Source organism: Linepithema humile, chromosome 4, assembly GCF_040581485.1.
Source record: "Linepithema humile isolate Giens D197 chromosome 4, Lhum_UNIL_v1.0, whole genome shotgun sequence".
Classification (NCBI taxonomy): Eukaryota; Metazoa; Arthropoda; class Insecta; order Hymenoptera; family Formicidae; genus Linepithema; species Linepithema humile.
In genome coordinates, this window is record NC_090131.1 from 20,243,185 (window position 1) to 20,262,797 (window position 19,613).

General features: G+C 38.6%; 1 protein-coding gene and 1 long non-coding RNA gene across 6 annotated transcripts in view; one reads left to right on the forward strand and one right to left on the reverse strand.

Annotated features, from left to right (window-relative positions):
- The window catches only part of LOC136999785 (uncharacterized), a 77,468-nt gene extending 70,092 nt beyond the window's left edge, over nt 1–7,376 (reverse strand). The window contains exons 1-2 of the long non-coding RNA XR_010890107.1: nt 6,624–7,376; nt 6,221–6,259 (exon numbers count right to left, since the gene is read on the reverse strand). This is a non-coding gene — a long non-coding RNA (uncharacterized lncRNA). The remainder of the gene's footprint in view (nt 1–6,220; nt 6,260–6,623) is intronic.
- grh (grainy head) overlaps nt 1–19,613 on the forward strand; it is a 118,923-nt gene that overhangs the window by 44,465 nt on the left and 54,845 nt on the right. The gene's annotated exons all lie outside the window — the stretch shown is intronic.

The window sequence follows — 19,613 nt, forward strand, 5'->3', positions numbered from 1 at the left end:
ACCGCTGCACCGCGGTGCACCGGAAAAAAAGCCAGACGGGCTTCACGATTTCGGCGTTGAATAAGGACGCGACACAGGTGTTACCATCGGCGATGGCAAGCGCAGTGACGATAATTTAAGTCATAAATAATACTTTCGACTGTGATAGTCTTTCTCTTGTTATCAAATATCTTTTTTTACTTCAAATATTCATTATAAGATAAAACATTTTTACTTTTACGTAAAATCTACGTAAAAAAAAGATTGCAAAAGCGTCATTAAATAACGCTTCAAATATCGATGATTACATTGAAGATAAAAAATATTAAAGAACACGTTTCTTATATTCAATATATTAATATAAAAAAAGTATTTAAATTTAATACAAAAAAAGCTGAAACTTTTTTAATTATCTGATAATTTAAAGTTATGTGATTATATTTCTTTAATTATTAATGCATTGATGCAATCTATTTATTATTCAATTATTTCTCAATATATCACTCCGAGCTACATAATTTTTTTACAATTCTTCGCAAAAAAAATATTTTATGCTAATTTTATTTCACTGAACGAAATATAAACCTCTCTAATCCGAGTATTCTTAATGTGAGCTGACCGCGCACACACACGCATTTCTTCACACGGATGTCGGATCGTCCTCGAGATACAACGCTGTAGAAAAAGAACGAAGTTCGTGGCCGGTCGTAAAATTCGCGAGACACACTCTCAGACGTCACTCGCGATAAGGGGGACCTTGATCTTTCTGAGATTTTCGATTTACGGCGCGCGAACGGCACTCGACGAATTATGCACGGAATGAATTTTTGTCTCAAAGGCCACGACGGCAATTTAAAGTAAATCCCGACTATTTTGAGAAACTGCGATTTACTACTCGATCACGATTAAGCTCTCCTGGTTGAACTGAAGATTGCCTCGGTTCAGTGATGTTTTAATAATAACGGTTCGTCGCGCGCGCGCTGCTGCTGCTGCTGAGAGGCATAAACATAACGGCCGGTATAATAATTTGAACATCATCTTAAATATTCCGAAGATAAGTGTTTAATGGGCTGCGCATTATTAGCGCATACAACTCTATGTCCATGCATATGAATAACAACTTCTTCGTGTTTTATGTATCCGTAAGCACGTGGTAAATCCGGTTAAAAGTATCACTTATTTTACCCACGTTTTCCTTCTGAAAATCTTGTAACGGTGGTTATTAACGGTATAAACTGTTCTGAGATAACCTAAAGAATGGACCAAGGACCAATAGACCAATAGACCAATGATTCGAACTTATTACTGTAAAAACAACGAAAGCAATTATTGTAAAAACAATTGCGAAAATATATTTATTACAGCCGACGATTCAAATAGCAGAAGCTTCAATTCTCTGCATAAATGACGGCATAAACGATCGCCAGTTCGCAGTACGCTCAAGGGCTCGTTTTTTTCTTTTGCAAGACCGGGACTCGCAATTGGACGCGAAGACGATTCTAGCGGAAACAGCCTGCATACTTGAGGGAAGAGGGACAACAGCGGCTAGGGATAGAGATCAAAAAAGAAAAAAAAATCTGAAAGGTTTGTGAGCGTTGACCATGGGGTACTGCTACCATTCTAGGTGGTACTCGTATACAAATTATGGTAATGACCGATCGATTCCCCTTAGCTCGCCTTCGTTTCTCTCTCTCTCTCTCTCTCTCTTGCTAAGCCCGTACCTCCTCGTGCTCGCATCAAACCTTCGTATGAATTGCGAGGCTATTGCTGCTCTTGTACATTCGCGCGCAATTAACCCCGTCTTCCTCTCATACGTCGAACGATATCTACCTTTGATATTTTGATCCAATGCGTAACGCGATACGCGGATGCGGTTCGCTCGCCCTTACATAGGGACGCTTCGATACTGATTTCTGAGACTGATTATGAGAAGAAACGTGTTCTTCAATATTTTTTATCTTCAATGTAATCATCGATATCTGAATATCGACTATTGAGCATTACAAATATTAGAAAAAAGATTTTTTAAATCTTCTATAAACACATCGTGTTTGTGAAACATATATGAATATTTTTATAATATACTGTTAAAAACACTATTAAAATAAGAGAAAATTCACCAGTAACTATTAATAGACATCTCCAAAAGTTTATATTTTGTAAGAAAAAAGAATTTTAAATTAATTTTGTATAGAATTTTTGTTTAGTTATGTTTTCCTATCACCTTACTTGCATTGAGTTTAAAGCAATTACAGACTTCTATTTCAATTACTTCAAAATGATTTTTTCCACCTGCGCGAGATACCTGTCGGATCCTTGTCATTCTCTCATCGTTGCTGAGTCTCGCATGATGCCAGACTGTCCGGTCGCGGTTTACCTTTGATATTATAATCTGTCTCTCAACCGGAATACGTGACACGAGGCTTAAAGCGTTACACGCGTACGTACGGCGTCTGGATTGAGCTAGCTTGCGGTTGTTCCGCGTTCGTTTTGATATGTGCTATGACTGGTGCATTGGATAAAATATAATGATGTGTATATACACTTTTTCGTGCCGGAAACGGAGCAAAATTTTACGAATAAAATTTTATTAATAAAAATTAGATTTTTGATGAGTTTTCTATGCTATAGTTTTTGTTTGTAACTACTGCATATTTTTATAATTTTATAAGAGGATTATAACATATTATTATAAATTGAAATATAAAAATAATCTTATCTTTCTTTTTTATTCTCAATTATAAAATAACATATACTTATATTTTATTGCACGAAAAAAACATTATTCTTTAATTTAAAATAGAATCTTATCTCAGCTGGATCCTACGCAGAAAATGTTCTATGGAAACGAATGCGATGTTCAACGTATTCAACAAGCTCACAGATGAGCAATGCAAGACAGAGGAAAGCGATAACATAGTAAGCGATAAGTTGACAGTTTAAGACGGCGAATTGCGTTTGCAACCGAGTGGCGTTTATTTATGGTGGTCCATCGTGTCGCGATGCACACTTGCATTTTCCGTACAAATGTCACGGAGCCTCGCTGCTGCTACATTACAAACGTGCAAAATAATCCGCGATTTCTCGTAGAGAGATAAGATAGAGGGGAGAGATACACGGGGTACGGGGTAGAAATGCGCACATGCGTTTCCCAAAGACCTTTCAAACGTTAGCGATATATCGGTTTTTATCGTTACAGCACGCTGGCAGGCCTTTCGAACGTCCGGCGCGCCGGACGGTATATCAGCCTTTTTATCATGTTTCAGCGCGCACGCACGACCTTTCGATCGGCCGATTCGTAACTTCGATTACCGGACAAGCGATAAAGCCTTATAAACGTCAGATGATTATGCCTTTTCCACGATCTGTAATCGCGACTGACATCCTATACTCGACTGCATGGCAAGTAGTACACGATGAACTGTATGAGTGATGAATTTTGCTTATTAATTTTTTTTACTATAAAAATATGTGAATAAAATAACAAAGTTAGTATATAATAGTAAGACATATGTATATGTTTTCGATATATTACGTTGAGTACAACAAATACCAACCAATGCTATAATATTTGACACGAAAAAAAGCATCCCGTTCCAAAAATAATGATAGTGATTAAAAATATTACTATTTTAATAACGACAAAAATTGTGGAAAAGCGTGTGTAAAGTTGGTAAAAGAAGAAAAAAGCTTAAAAATTTTTAGCCATCGGAATTTCTATTGCTATACCTGCGACGCCAAAAATTTAATGTCTCAGATAATATCTAGACGTCCGTATCGCACTTATCAGCAAGTATGTCGAGAGAACACGTCGTACGGTGATTTAGATTAAACACATGGTAGCGCAGTATCTTAAGCATTGCCAGGACCACGAGAACCGCGTTCTGATTTCATATGAACTCGATCAATCACATGAGTGCCACGCCGCGATGATCGACGAGTATATAATAATTAACATACATTTTAATAACATCTCTAAAAAAAATAATTATTGTCCGTGATCAATCACCGGTCAATTTAAACTGGAACGCGGCTCGCATCTGTGCATCATATTATCAAATGGATTACAGACTATACTTAGCGCAGCTCTGTGCGCGCTCTCATAATATAAACTCTGCAGATTAATTACACGTTTCACGAGTCGCAATGTTGGTGAAATCAAGATTGTTTGGGATGTAGAGATCCCGCTAAGAGAATGAACAACAAACTAAGATCTCGCTAGAGATTTTTGTCAATAGAAAGTCGCTCGGATCATGGGAAAAGTATTATTAATTACATCGCATTAATCATTTTTGAATTTTTTTAGCAACGCGTATCAATACTGCTCTCTCTTTTACCTCACGTGAACGGTAATGTTAAATCTTCGTGTAAAGTTAATCAAATTACGCTTGCGTAATCGTGCAATAGCTCGGAGAACCTGATCGAGACTCTTAATAAATCGATAGTTCAGACGTAGTACAATGTTACAACGACAGCGGGGCGATGAACTATTGCCTACCGCAGAGTACTTTCCTCGCAATAAAATCGTAGATCAGAAGATCTACCGCGCAACCATCATCATCGGTATGGTTATCTGTCGATGAGGAGAGGAGAGATGCTTGCTTTTAATGTGCGCTCGGTTAATTGAGAGAAGGATTCTCGCGAGAACGACCGTAATTAATAAGAGGCTTCGGCCGCGCGTAGGTATTGTTCCCGCTCGATTATGTAAATGGTACAAAAGCATTAATAAAGTAACTACGATATGCACATCGACGCCCCTTTACTTCGTCATAATAATGCGCCATTTGCATTAATAATAATAATTTCTAGCGATTTTATCGACGAGATTCCAAGCGGCTGAAATTGTTCACTATATTGTAGCAGGATAATGTACAGCCGCAAGGATTGATTTTTTTCTTCTTAAAGATTCTGTTACGCAACAGAATCGTTACGTTAGTACAGAATTGTTCTTTATCAGAGAACAGAAAAGAGTATGATTTTTGTCGTTTTAGTTTTAGAAAATAATTTTATAATTGCTGTGTGTGAAATATCTAACCTATTAAAATAGAAAATAAAAAAAATGAAATACTGCATGCGGATGTTTTTGCAAGAAGACTTTTCCGATGAAAATATGACATCTAATTTCGTGTCACGTGATATATTCGTGAATTATAAAACTACAGAGATTCCTACGATCAATAGATACTATCGTTGCACAAGAAGAAAGATTTATCTTAATACGAGTAACGATGCACCTGTAGCACGACTGTGTTAGAAGTTTCCATCCGCGTAACACACTCGGCGCGAATACAGTTTATCGTAATTATATACCGCTCGTAATTCGTGCTCGCGCGAGCTACGCGTAAAGAAACAAGAGTATCCGTATTTTATCAACATAATTAATACCAGCTGCCGGGGATAAATTTCAGCAACTTCCAACGAATTAAATGTTACTTACACGTAACATCACGTAATCATTAAAGGCGACTTGGTCACGTCTCGCTTGGAAACGTATGATTTCTCTCATAATGACTAATAACAATAGCATTGTAACTATATATGTATAAAGTAACTATATATGTATATAGTAACTATATATATATGTATATATACGAATGATGTATAAGTAATTGTATTAATAATTTTTTGTGGCATTTTAATCACACCGACAAACTGTATATTAGAAACCGTACTTTGACAACTCATATTCTTGCAAAACCATTGAACAATTAAACTTAATAATAAAAAGATTATGTAAAAAAATACAGTTGTGCACATTAAAATTATATTGATGATTATATTCTTGAAATTTAAATTTTCAAAATTTTATATTTTATTTTTTACATTTAATTTTGTCTATTATTTATACAAGGTGTCCGATATAAATCAACCGACTCAATAATCTGCTATTGACAGATGATACGATCGGTCTAGGACAGCATATTCTAAAATAGATACATATATTCTGAAATTTTGTTTTTTATATACATGTTCATATAATTTATATTTCTAAATTCTTTTAACTTTATTGACAAAAATTTAAGAAAAATAAATTAAACTTGTGTAAAATTAAATATTCGTTGCTATTAAAATAAGAAAAACTAATTTGGTATTTTATTATTTATTTGTAAAAACGCAAATTGTAAAAGATATTATCGTCAAAGTACAGTCCTTAGCAATTATATAGTAAATATTGACAAATGAAAAAGCAGCGAATAATGTCAGTATAGTTACGGACTATATAATGAATCATTTCACTCACCAATCGTTGTATCCTGAAGTAAAATACGCCTTGGCTGCTCTGGAAAAAAAATAATATATATATTTCAGTTATTATGTATATTATCACATGCATTTCATATATGTATATCAATTATTACGTGTTTAATATTTTCTTACTTTTATCAAAACATATCCATGTGCGACAAATTGTCTAAATAATTATTTAAAATTCTTGATAAATATTCAATAAGTGCTTAACATATGTTTTAATAATGTTTCAGACATCTTAATAAATATTTAATAACTACATATTTGTGATTGTGTATATGTATGTAAATGTGTATTATATATGGTATTATATGTGTATATGTATATGTGTATGCGTATATGTGTATTATCAAGGTTATGTACATATGTAATAATGAGCAAATAATTACAATCACCAGTTAGAATATTGCAGTTTACTCCATCCGCCTCGATCCTGCAGATTCCGCCTTAGGCTGTTCCATCAACTCCATCGGCATCAAAACGTCTATGAATACCAGGAATTCTGATTTAGAATTAGTTACACACACTACGGACGAAAATCAACCCACACATTTTATTTTTGAAAGAACGTGAAAATCGCGGCAGAATTATATCGTTCTCGCCGCGGAACACTTAACAAACGCAAATAACACATAGTTTACGTTGCGACGCGTCCGCGCACAATTGTTCAACTATTATCATCTTACATGTTCGACGAGCCTTTTGGTACTGCACATACATTTCGAACGAGCGAGATAAACGACGACAACTACCTTGGCAATCACGCGATGATCGTCACGTATAAATACACACAACGCAATCGTGTTTACCCGATTTTTTTCCAACGAACTGAGCATTCAACATGCTATGTCTAATCAAAAATTTCTAACCTTTTCAACGAAAATAAGAATCATTTCGTGTATCTATCGTATCAAAATTTATATTCACTGGAATTATAACCTATACGAACAATCCGACCGCGTAGACGAAATCGAAACACTGCCGTTAGTTACAATCGCTCGTCGTTTTGGTCAATATTTCCAACAAAACCTCGCACTTATAACGCACTCTTAATATGAATAAAATACGCGATGACTTGCAAAAATTTCGCGCCTAGTTTCCCGCCAAATAACGTCATTGAAATAATCGAGAAAAAGAACTGTAACAGTATTGTGTATATCCGACAGTGGCGCACGTGACGTCTATGTCTATAAATTTTTTATTTTAGAACAGACTGATTGTTTATTGCGAAAAATACCCTAGAACAGACCGATATATTCGACACTAGGCACGCCATCCACCGGCTGACATAGACGTATAATAAGGTTGTTTTCCAGCAAAAGACACAAGTTGACACAAATCGACACAAGTATCATTCTGTCTTTGTTTGATATTCAATGAGCAACAGAGAGAATAATACTTTTGTGTCGCTTGTGTTTCTTGGTGGAAAACCACCTATATAGACTGCGCGTTTGGTTGAAAAGTTGTCTTCACTTTAGAAAGAGGTAACATGTTTTAAACAGTAACTCTCTCTCTCTCTCTCTCTCTCTCTCTCTCTCTGTCAATCAATATCTACCAATTAACGAAGACTTCTTTTTCCCTCACTACTTCACTAGACAAGATGAGACTACTATTCAACAGCTGTCTCTTTCTAAAGTAATATTTTCTTAATAGGGCAGAGGTAGGAAATGCGCAGTCTATTATTATACGTCATGTCGGTTGATCTGATGGTTTGTAGTATAGTAAATACATTGTCCATGATTCAAAATATGCCAAAGTAATCCGCGTTAAATATGTATTTTTTATCTGAGTGCGAGATTTTCAGAAATATCGATTAAAGTGACGAGCGATTGCCGAAACTATTATTTACCGTGTTCGCGCTTAACGATGTTTCGTCGATTTTCTAGCTGCCGAACTCTGTAGAAGGTTATTGTCACAATGAGAGCAAACTTTGATGCCATATGCGAAATAATTCAATCAAAAGAATCCAAACACAACATATTTCTTATTAGATGTAGAATGTTGAATGCTCAGCTCGTCAAAACAAAATCAGGTAAACACTATGTTTGTGTGCATATTTATATGTGACGACCTCCGTGTAACCGACATGGTGGTGCCGTTCGTATCGCTCACTCGGAATGTGTGTTTAGTACCAAATGAACCACCGAATGTGTAAGATGATAACGATCAAAGAATTATGTTCGCGGACGCCTTGCAGTATAAAGTGCGTTTTATTTTGCGTTTTATTTTGCGTTTTACATACCACATTATAACGAATTCGCGACGTGATTCCATGATTTTCGCGTTTTTTCGAAAGTAAAATGTGCAGATTGACTTTCGATAGTGTGTGTAATTGGAAGAATAGATTCTCGGTATTCATCGATTCTTTGAGCTGATTGAGATGATGGAGCAATCTAAGATGGAATTTGCAACGGATAAAGAAAACTACAATATCCTAGCTGGTGAGCGCAATTATTTGCTCATTATTTAAACATACGTACATAACCTCAATAATACACATATACACAATCACAATTACATAATTATTAAACTTTTATTAAGATGTCTGGAAATAATCATTAAAATATATTGTAAGCATTTATTAAATAATCATTAAGAGTTAGATAATTATTTATACAATTTGTTATAAATATGTTCTAATCAAAATGGACAGAATGAAGTAATACTTAATCAGCATACATAAAATGCATGATGATATATAAAATAACTAAAATATATATGTATATTAATTTCTCCAGGTACAGCCAAGACGTACTTATTAGCTAGGATACAACAACCGGTAAGTGAATTCATTTATTATACTTGCTTAAAATTACACAAAATATTAATATTATCCGCTATTTTTTCATTCACCAATGTATACTATTTAATTGTCGAGGTATCAATATACCCAGCGTTCAGTTTTAATCCAGCTACCCGGTGTTTATAAACGTCTCAGATAAATATACGTGCAGTACGACTAACGAGTAGCAACACACGGACTTTTGCTACAAGCGTGAACATTCTGCAACATAAACTAATGTTAGAGACAATGAATAGTATTTTGAACTTGGGTTTAACGCTAAATGCGACCGGTGCGATTCTAAAGTTACCACAAACGCGTTTGCATACGTTGCAAAACAAAGTTTCGAGGCGAATGATCGCATTTAAACGCTAGATGCACGCCGATGATACGAGTCAATGAGCCCCCGCGTTTGCGCTATCTCGTCGCTCTGGCCGTTTATGCAAATCCTATTTACGACGCATTTTCTGATCGCGCTAAAGTGCATCAGTACGCGCAGCGAAATATGCCTAATATTCATAGTGCCTCGACCATCATTAATAACGCAAGGAAATCTGGTCGACGACCTTAATGCAAATGTAATTACATAATGCGGAAAAATGCGTATATCACCGGCAGGTAATTGCCACTTGCTGATAAATATAAACTAGCTGATTTCCATCTAATTACGCGGTGTGGAAAGTTTACGGGCGGCATGCGGACAGTCCCCGCGCGAGTTTGCGGCCCATAATTGAAAACAGTCGTCAAATAAACTTGCGCGTATCTGTGCATTCGCGTATTCGCGTTTCCTTTAAAACGGCAGCCGACAACAATCAATGTTGCTGACTTATCGAAACGGAATTCTGGCGCAACAATGTTGTAAATACAATCTCGAAAAGTTGTTACCGAAAAATAAAAAGGGGAAAATTTTACAGATAGTTGAAAAATATAAAATTAGACAAACGACTAAGCATTAATTACAGTACGCACAAAACGGAAATGATCGTCAGGAATTATTAATCGACGATCAACAATCAATCGATAATCGACACATATGAACGACGTGTCGATTTTTCATGGAAAATAGCAATTTGCCAAATTACAAGTCACTGTTCGTGCGTGCTGTAATTTATGAAAAAGCTGCGTAGTGCACCGTGACGAAATCACCGTGCGAACACTGTAATTACAGTACAGTAGGCAACATTTAAATGTTCTATATCGGACAATGATACCGTCCACGCTCGCATTCCGCATTTTCACGCGCGGATCTACAGACAGAAAGAATCTGGTCAATCTGTCATTTTTAATCAACATAAATCACTAAGAAGTGAGAGAGAAAAATTAATATTAAGTGTGCCCGTTTATTCTTTTTTTTATCTTTTTTTTTAATCTTTTTTTAATCAAATTCTTTATTTTTTGTGATTAATACGATAATTGACTCAATCGTCAAAATATTTGTCCTTGTTTTTTATAACTTTACATCACCGTCAGGCAGCTTTCAAATACCGTCAAGAGAAAATGACTGTGGCTTTTAAGCAATAAAGTTCAAAATTGACAAACACAACTTTATACCTTACATACCTAATATATAATTATTTTCTAAATTAAAAGCTCTAAGTAATGTGTGTCGATAAATTATTGCATAATATTTAAGTCGGATCACGCATATATTTAAAAATAGGAGAAATGCGATGTCTTAACATTAAATTGCCGGATGTAACAGAGTTAATCGCGGTGAAACAAATCGCCTGTTACATTGACTAGATTCCAACTCAAGAACGTCTCTACGCATATGGCAAATCGCTGCACTTTTCGATCGCACGCACGATCGGTGCCAATGTACGGTCGCAATGGGTATCATCGCCGTATTCGCAAGGCGGAGATTTGTTTTAATGCTCAGCCGACTCTCGTCGATGGTGCGATGAGCCCATTAAAAGTGTTCCCGAGTGCGTACACACGGGGCGTTCCCGATGCGCCTTATTCACGGCGTAAACGCACGCGGCATGCAGATTAAACGATGCTCGCAAAGAAACGAGAGGGAGGCGCGCGAAATGCGAAGACGGGAGGGTAGGAATGGGAGGGACGAGAAGTAAGAGAGATGCTTATTGCGAGCGGCGTAGATTAAAGTGTAACACTAAATTTATGCGGGTTATGTGCCTGCATTAAAAATACGTATATACGCACCCGCGTTTATCTCGCAAGACATAAAAAGAGGCGGAAGCTAATAAATTAATAACAAGAACGTTGATTTTACGCAGACGTCATGCAGGGCGGATCCGGCGAAAGGTCGAAGCAGTGGTGAATGCATTTTATCGGTAGTCGCTTCTGTGAAAGTAGTTGTTCGATTTGGATATTATTCGTTTACGAAGCGTTCAACCGGAAACCGTAGCGACGACGTGCGCTCAGTGTACGTTACGTAAACAGCGCGCTGTGAACGTTGCCCTTTATAAATTTATATAATATGACGGTGTAATGTGTATAATGTCGTGTTGCGCCATATGTCATTAAATGGCGTTTCCTCGCAATTACTGTACCGGAACGAATTTTTGCATCTCACATTTGATTTCGCGCCATTTAAAACTTTTGCAAGGTTCTCCGGATCACGTATCATCTAATTATTTTTTTTGTATTGTTTTGCCAGGTAGTTTTTAATTGGAAAATAAACCATTATAGCACCAGCAAAAATATACAAAAAATTACTTTTTTTATACAAATTAAATCGATGTTGCTTATTATTTAAGTTTTTGAAAAAATGCGCTGTTAAATAAATTTGCAATACTTTTCCGAAGATTTCTTCAAAATTCCCAATGTTATTTTATATAAAAAAATATTTGCATTGTATCGCAGAGATATATTTTATTTTGCAAAAGAAATTAGATCACAATCGCGCGCGGAAGTGAAAACATAGTATGCTTGAAAATACGTTTCTTATCAAAATTTGTCACGGCGTACATCGGTAGTCCGAACGAATACTTGGAACAGGAAGATTTTCGACAAACGAGCGCGAAGGAGGAAAGGTGGACCGAGACGGACAGGCTAATAAAAGAACTTGCCTCGACATTACTGTCGCGGCAGACGCGAGCGGATACTCGTTTACTCGAGGATATCTGCGGTAGATCTCTCTTTCTCGGCGGCACCGGCAAATACGACGCGACCTTTATTTACAACGACAATGACAAACGTAACGACAATTCATGGTTATACGTGTCCCGGTCTCCGCCGCCGTCGCGGCTATAACGCGCGACGTCGTTTTTATGAAGCGCGATAAGAATTCGAAAAGAGATCCGATAAATCGCGTGACGCGACCGAGGGAAACGCACGACCGCACATTTTAGCCACAAGACTGTCTACCTGACGAAAATGAAAGAAAGCAAGGCAAGGATGGACAGAGAGAGTCATTGAATTTTTTACACCACGCGCGTTTATATTTTAACACGAACATAAAAAATATGTTAATTCGTTAATGCTGAAATATGGACGTTTAAGAGATTAAAGAATTTTTAATCGCATCTTTTAGCTTTTTCTTATTTTTCTTTGTGATATGAAGACTTAATATATTAATATGTTTATAGTTAAACGTAAAACATACGTATCATTTGCATGAATATACATTCATTTTTATATATTGTATTTACTTTAATTGAACACAATGTTCGCAAAAAAAGTCTATAAAATACTTTGAAAGAAATTAATCGACGTATTTTTGAAAGATACTTCCTTGTTTTTCTCGACCGATTGCAACTTTCAGATGTCTTAAGAAATGAAATATCACATTTACACAGAATAATATAAGAATCTCATTATTGACAGGTGTTTCTCGTTATTATGTAACCGTGGCTGGCCCGCGCCTGCTTTTACTACTTAAAATTGTCCAAGCAAACTCGTTTGTGCATGGTCGAGACATTATGCGCCTGTTAAAGTAAGACCTGTTTTATAGTACGCGATGATGGATTTTAATTAACGCTGTTTACGATCTTTGCGAAAATCGTTAGCGAGAAATAGAGTTACTGCTAATATAAGAATATGTACGAAAGTACTGATAAAGATTTGCGAAATATTTCACACGTAAAAGTATGTTTTACGATCTGTAATATAGACTTGTATATTTTTTTACGAATGGTTAAATTATTTTTACTACGAGAAAATGTTTTGGGGTGTATATACAACGCGCTGCGTGTGCTGCAAAATTTCTTTTTTATATTTATTATTATCGTTATTATTATAACATATAAATGTTTATATGTTATTATCATTATATCTTCTTCCAATTGTCAATTCTTGTGCAATGTTGCAACTCGTGTTACTTTTTTCTTTTTTCTTAATTTTTAATATCAATATAATTACAACTTAATATCAATGATTTCTTCAACACCTAGATATTATATGCCAACTCGCATGATGCATTTCGTACGGTGGATTAGTAACGCTGACAGGTGTTTTTCATCCGATCCTTGATTTGGATTGATCTTCCCTCATAATAGCGCATAATCACGCAAATCGAGAACCGCAAATTTCGTGCAGGCATAAAATTTCTCGCCTTAATGAATATCGTGTCACCGCTTCATTAACGAAACTGGTTCGAACGCCGGGATTTCGCTTGATTAACAGTACTTATACGTACAGCCCTCTCTTTCTCTCTCCCCTTTCTGTTTTCATCTTGTCCTTTCTCACCGAGCATGCGGGCGCTCGCACGAGTCTCTTGAGCCGGGCGGCGCACCCGATCGAGCCTCGTTATAGGTATGAGATCGACACGCGGGATCGCTTATGGGCGTAACGCGGACGACCGAAGATGGAAAAATGGACGGTCAACGACGAGCCGGTCGTGAAACTATCCTCTTATTTGCGCCTACACGAACTTCGGGGCGCTCTCTTCGGCTTCGTTAAAATAGCCGATGGAGACGCCCGAGGTGAAACTCTCGAACGACGACCGGCTTCCAGGCATCGTTGTCTCTATCCCTGTTGCCCGAGAGAGTTCGTGAAAAAAGGCAAGGGAAAGAGAGGCAATAAGAATCCGTGTTTTCCACGCCCGAGGTTCTGTCGCGAAACAGGTGAATTAATTAGCACCGCGTTCAGAATTCGCGCGCTCGTATCGATATGACGTTTGCATCTTCTTTGCATTATTGTTACTATCCCTTTTTATTAATCGCAATTATTTTTATGTGATCGCAAATGTAATTAATGATATAATCAACCGAGATGCGTCATTAGAAAAGACAAAGCGATGAACGCGATAAAATCTCGATTTATGATGAGTTAAAATTTTTACGATAAACTTTCATATATATTTGGGCAGATTGCCTTCTCAGAAAAGACACGTCCGAATCGTTCATTCAGTTGGAGAAGACAGCAATTAAAAATCATAATTCTCTTCGTGTTTCGCACGCTCGTAAAATATCACATTAAGTTGTAAAGATAAATACTGAAAATGTCGAAAGAGGAAACATTTGACAACTTGGGATCTTTTAATTCGAATTCAATTTAGATCGACATAATAAAATAACCAGTGTTGACATCTCAGTGAAACTTTCAGCAAGTTTCCACTCGGGGAAAAAAGGCTTGGAAGTATCTGAGATCTGTGTTTTCCACGCCCGAGGTCGTTCTCGAACGAGCGATTTATTCGTGCCAGGGGGGACAATATTAAAACGTCAAGTGGATTTCTCTTTCTTCTCGTCGCTGGACGCTTATAATGTCCATGCGGGATGCCCCAGAAGGCGTCAGCGGTTTTTGCGTTATAAGCGATCAAGGATGAAGAGGTTGTGGCAAATTAAGACAACCTTGTTCTCAAGTTACTTTCAAGTGGATGGTTTTACGGACTTTTTAATTTTGAATATATTTACCAAGATAATTAACGTTGAAATTGAAAAGTTATGAAAGAAGATTGTGTTCAATCAACTGTAAAAAAATGTCAGTCTCATCTTAATCAAGTTATCCATGAAAAACATTGTGTCTCTCGGACGTGTCATTGTTTCGCGACTGAAATTAACGCATTTTACATATTCTGACATATATTTAATGTCTTATCACATCATTTTTTGTCTAAATAATGAAATATTTAATATTGCGGAAGATGGTGATCGGTATTAAAATTTTGATTCTGGAAAGTCGCCAAATTATAAACGGACTTTCTCTTTTCATATCTATTTTTATCGCGGATATTTCGATTAGCTTCAGGTGATTAGAATTTTATTTTCTTATACGCGGTCTTGTGAATATGCAAATCTTCGCAGACGAGGCTTTCAGCACAGATTTATACTCTCTTATCGCTGTCATCGAAAATATGTTAAATACATTCCGCGCGAGGAGACAAGTTTATTTAATCCGCTGCTCATCATTCAACGCGATACGCAGCATGAGATCCAACAGCGGTATAATATCATCAAGAGCTCTAGTCTCGATTTGCACTTCAACGTATGTGTACACATCTTATGCTTCCCACGTTTTTATTTATAATACATGTAACATCGTACACGACCATAAAATAGCTGTAAATCGTCATGCGAGTATCGGCGATACAATTACGCGAAAGAAATGCAGCGGGACATCTTTGAGAATCACAACCAGAACCGGAAGAAAGCGTTAGCTCGCAAGCCCTCGTTTCGGTTTTCCTCGCAGCGTGTCTAATCCTACGAAACCCTCTCGCTCGTCCGCCTTCCTCTCTTTTTCGGAACGCGACTGGTAGGGATAAAATCGCGATCGCGACGCGTTAAATGTCCCCTACGCGCATCGGCCGAGCCAAGCACGCACTCACGCATCTAGAGAACTAGGCGGGAGGCGAAGACGAAAAGGAAGGAGACAGGACGTTGCGCGATGGAAAAAGAAAACAGTACCGAGGAGGGATACGTAAAAAGGAGGAGAAGGATGAAGAGAGGACGCGAAGCGCGAGAGAGCGGAAGAGAGAGGGACGTCTACGCTGGTCTACCTGAACGAAGCTACCAGTGGTCGTCGTCTACGGGCGACACACGGGGGTAACCCGTACACTCGCGTCGTCCGCGGCGGTGGCGGCGATACACGCAACAACACATACGCACCTCAGACGAAGGGAGCGCTACGCTATCGCGCTCGTATGGCGGCGATCGGGAGCACGCACGCGAGAGAGAGGCGAGATAGGAGCGCGTATAGAGTGGGGAAAGAGGCGGGTCTGCGGCGCGACACGCATACACGAATACACGAGGAACATACACCGCACATACGTGTAGGCACACATACCCGTACACCGCCCCGGGATCGCGCGGGCAAAGCTCACACTTACCTGACAAGATGTAAGTTCAGAAACTGGAAGGTGCCACTTCTGCACAGTCCAATACAAGACACCGAACCGGAAAGTTCGTCCGAAAATTAGTCGACGCGCGCGACTTCGCCTCCGCTCACGGTACCGCAGCGGAATCAAGTGGTTGATTGGCGGTTGGTGGTTATTTGATCGTGCGGGACCAGAAGAAGCGAAGGAGGAAGAAAGAGGAAGGAAGAGGAAAGAGAAGAGGAGGACAGAGCAACGCGACGAATCGTCTCCGCTGGTGGAAGGTGGAGAAGCTGGAGGTGGAGGAGGAAGAGGAAGGAGGAGGAGGAGGCGGCGGTGGAGGAGGAGGTGGAGAAGAAGAAGAAGGAGAGGACGAGGAAGGACGGAGGATGTGGTGGACGGCGAAGGCGGAGGCGCGATAACGAAATGACCGGAGATACGTGAAAACGCGCCGAGACACGGAGAGTGACGGTGTCGACGTAGAGAAAAGTGCGTCAGTGGCGCATCAGCAGAACGCGAGAAGGAAGAACGAGTGTTTTTATCGTACATTAAATCAATTGCGGAAAATCAATTTTCTATCGCGATAATTTTGCCAGACCAACAAAATCCAACTGAGCTCAAGAGTCAGTGATTCAAGGTGTGCTGTACATTTTCTTCGCATTTTTCTTTTTCCATCTCGTCCGTCTTATCATTCGCAAACGGAACGCCAATCTCGTTCAGATTTTAATCAGAGAATGTTTTGCGCGGCGCCGCCGTCGTCGGCCGTGATGATCACGACGACGACGAAGACGACGATGAAGATGATGGAGACGAGAGCGATCATCGAGAGGCCTCGTATACGTATTGGATGATTATCATATTAATGAATGCGCGCCGTGACTCGACGAGCCAGTCCGCAGGATCGCCGACGAGGAGGAGCTTCGAGTCGCCGATCATCTCGCGATCCTGCGCAAGGATCGAGAGATTCTGATTGCGCGAGTGCCGCGTAAACACGACTGTGATTCGAGAACGACTGAGAAAGAAACAAGTGTGAACCGAGAGGAACCGAGAGGAACCGAGAGTGCTCCTTTACAAAACAGAAAACAGAGAAATGTGAGAGTGCGTGATTTCGTGCACCGAATCTTTCGAAATTCCAATCAGACTCTTGTGCGCGATTGCGCCTGTCGTTCAATTGGATATCCAACTGGATACATTCTACGACTTTACGGAGATTTGTCTGCAGCCGGACGTGTCATCTCGACTCGGTTGAAAATACCGACCAGATAAAACACACCCGTGAGTCTTTTCCTTCGATTAAATTTGGATTTCGATCGGTGCGCGCGCGTGGGCGCATCGAATTTGCCTCTCGACAGGATCGCCGCGCCGGTACCGGTGTCAGAATTAAATTAACGGCTCGAACGAGGACCGAAACCGGTACAGTTTCAATGAGTTTATATATAGATTTTTTGATGCTGCAAACACGCGAGGATAATCACGATACATATTTGTGCCAATAGCAAAACATCAATCGGATTAATTGGCTAAAATTAATGAAATATTTTTTAATCGAGATACAAATTGTTGAGAGTGATTAACTTATTTAATAAATATCGTAAAATTACTCAAAGAAAATATATATATAACGCTTATCGATTAAATGAAACACATTGCGACAATGCGTGTATTTCAATGCAAAGAATTATTCTGATTCGTCATATATTTTTTTATACCTGCAGATTTAAGAATCGAACTCTCCGCGAAGTTATACAGATTTCATTGCCTGTGACGCGGCGCGGCGATTTCAACGCGCGTCCAAGTGGTAGTCGTGCGTTTCGACCGGCCTTGAGGCTCGTGTGGGCTCTTTTCGGATGGCGGTATCGGGACGGCATTCCTTCCGATGTTTTGCAATCCAGCCTATCATGCATGATCCGCGATAAATGGTTATAGTGAGCGCGCTAGTAAAAATTTCGATAGGTAATAAAAAAATATTTAAAAGCCTATAGTTTTTTTTTTTTTTTTTTATTTTGACATTTCTAACGATTATTTCAGAAATAAATTAATTTATCGAAAATTTATATTATATTATAAAAAGGAAACTTTTTCTTACAATAATAAGAATCAAAATAATAGTTTTGATAAGAATAGCCGTACTCAAATGTCACTCCGAGACGCAATTAAATCGTTAGATTTTGCTAGATTAAATTTTAATGCAAAATTTAATAGACGTGCATCATAAATCGGATAGTTTTCATCGGAATTGATGCTGCTCATGATAAGTTCTTCCATTATAAAAGATCTGACAGATATGCAAATCGTATTCTTGAACGCGGACTGTATATTAATGACTGATATATGCCATCTTTAACCTTGGGTTGTAAAACATTGCCCCGACAATTATTTCCTGAAAATCGTTTAATATGAAAAATCGGCGTTTCTCTGGAAAACATAATTTTCAATCAATACTCGTTTATCACCGACTGGAATGTGGCCGTATAGTGCATTGCCGTGTCCTTAATTTTCTTATTATATGAAGCGTGTTTTTTTCTTTCACAGTGTAATCGTTTTAAAACAGGTAGTTATCAAGTCATTAAACAAACAGATTAGCGTGTTACGAGAAACGGTACGTTTCCCAACGACGACAGTTAATAATGTCCGATTATGAATACTGCATTCGCTTCGATTTATCTAACATTGCTTATCGGTCTTATACATTCCTCACCGTTAATATTCTTGTACGAGAGATATCGCATAAAATCGCCGCGTACGAACGAGGAAAACGACAATCGCGTAGAGTAGGACAATCGCTGTTTTACATAATTGAGAGAGACGACAGAGATCGTCTCCAATTTTATTCTCTCTATATGCCTCTCTATATTGTGGTCTAGCCTCTGTTTCATGCTGTGAGTGTCGTATTTCTTCGTGTTTGACAACCGTTCGTCGCGATCTTTCTGTCGTGCGCGCGCGAGGATGACCCCACTGTTTAATGCTTATGCGAAGCGTCCGGCCCGAAAGCTAAAGCGTTTGGGATAAGGGTCCGAATTTCCCATGGACTGTGCGCCTAATTATATGTCCATGGGACATTCGTTCCATTATGGCAACGCGCGCATTGCGAGTTACCCCTTTTATGCAAAGTGAGAGAGAGCCGATGGATGACCCTCCAGAACGGGGTTGACCATCCGCGCTCGGACGGTCGCTCCCGGACACGCCGGACACTTCCCGTGACCATCCCCGTACTCACAAAGCTTCCTTCGCGCCTCTCGCCATATAGGGTGACCCTCGAAATCGCGTTGGGCAACACGCCGAACTATGCAATCGGTCTTGCCGCGCTTTTCGTTAAAGATTAAAACTCAACATGTTATTTAATACGCTACTTTTTTTGCAATTTAAATCGTATCACAGTATTTTGTTCAA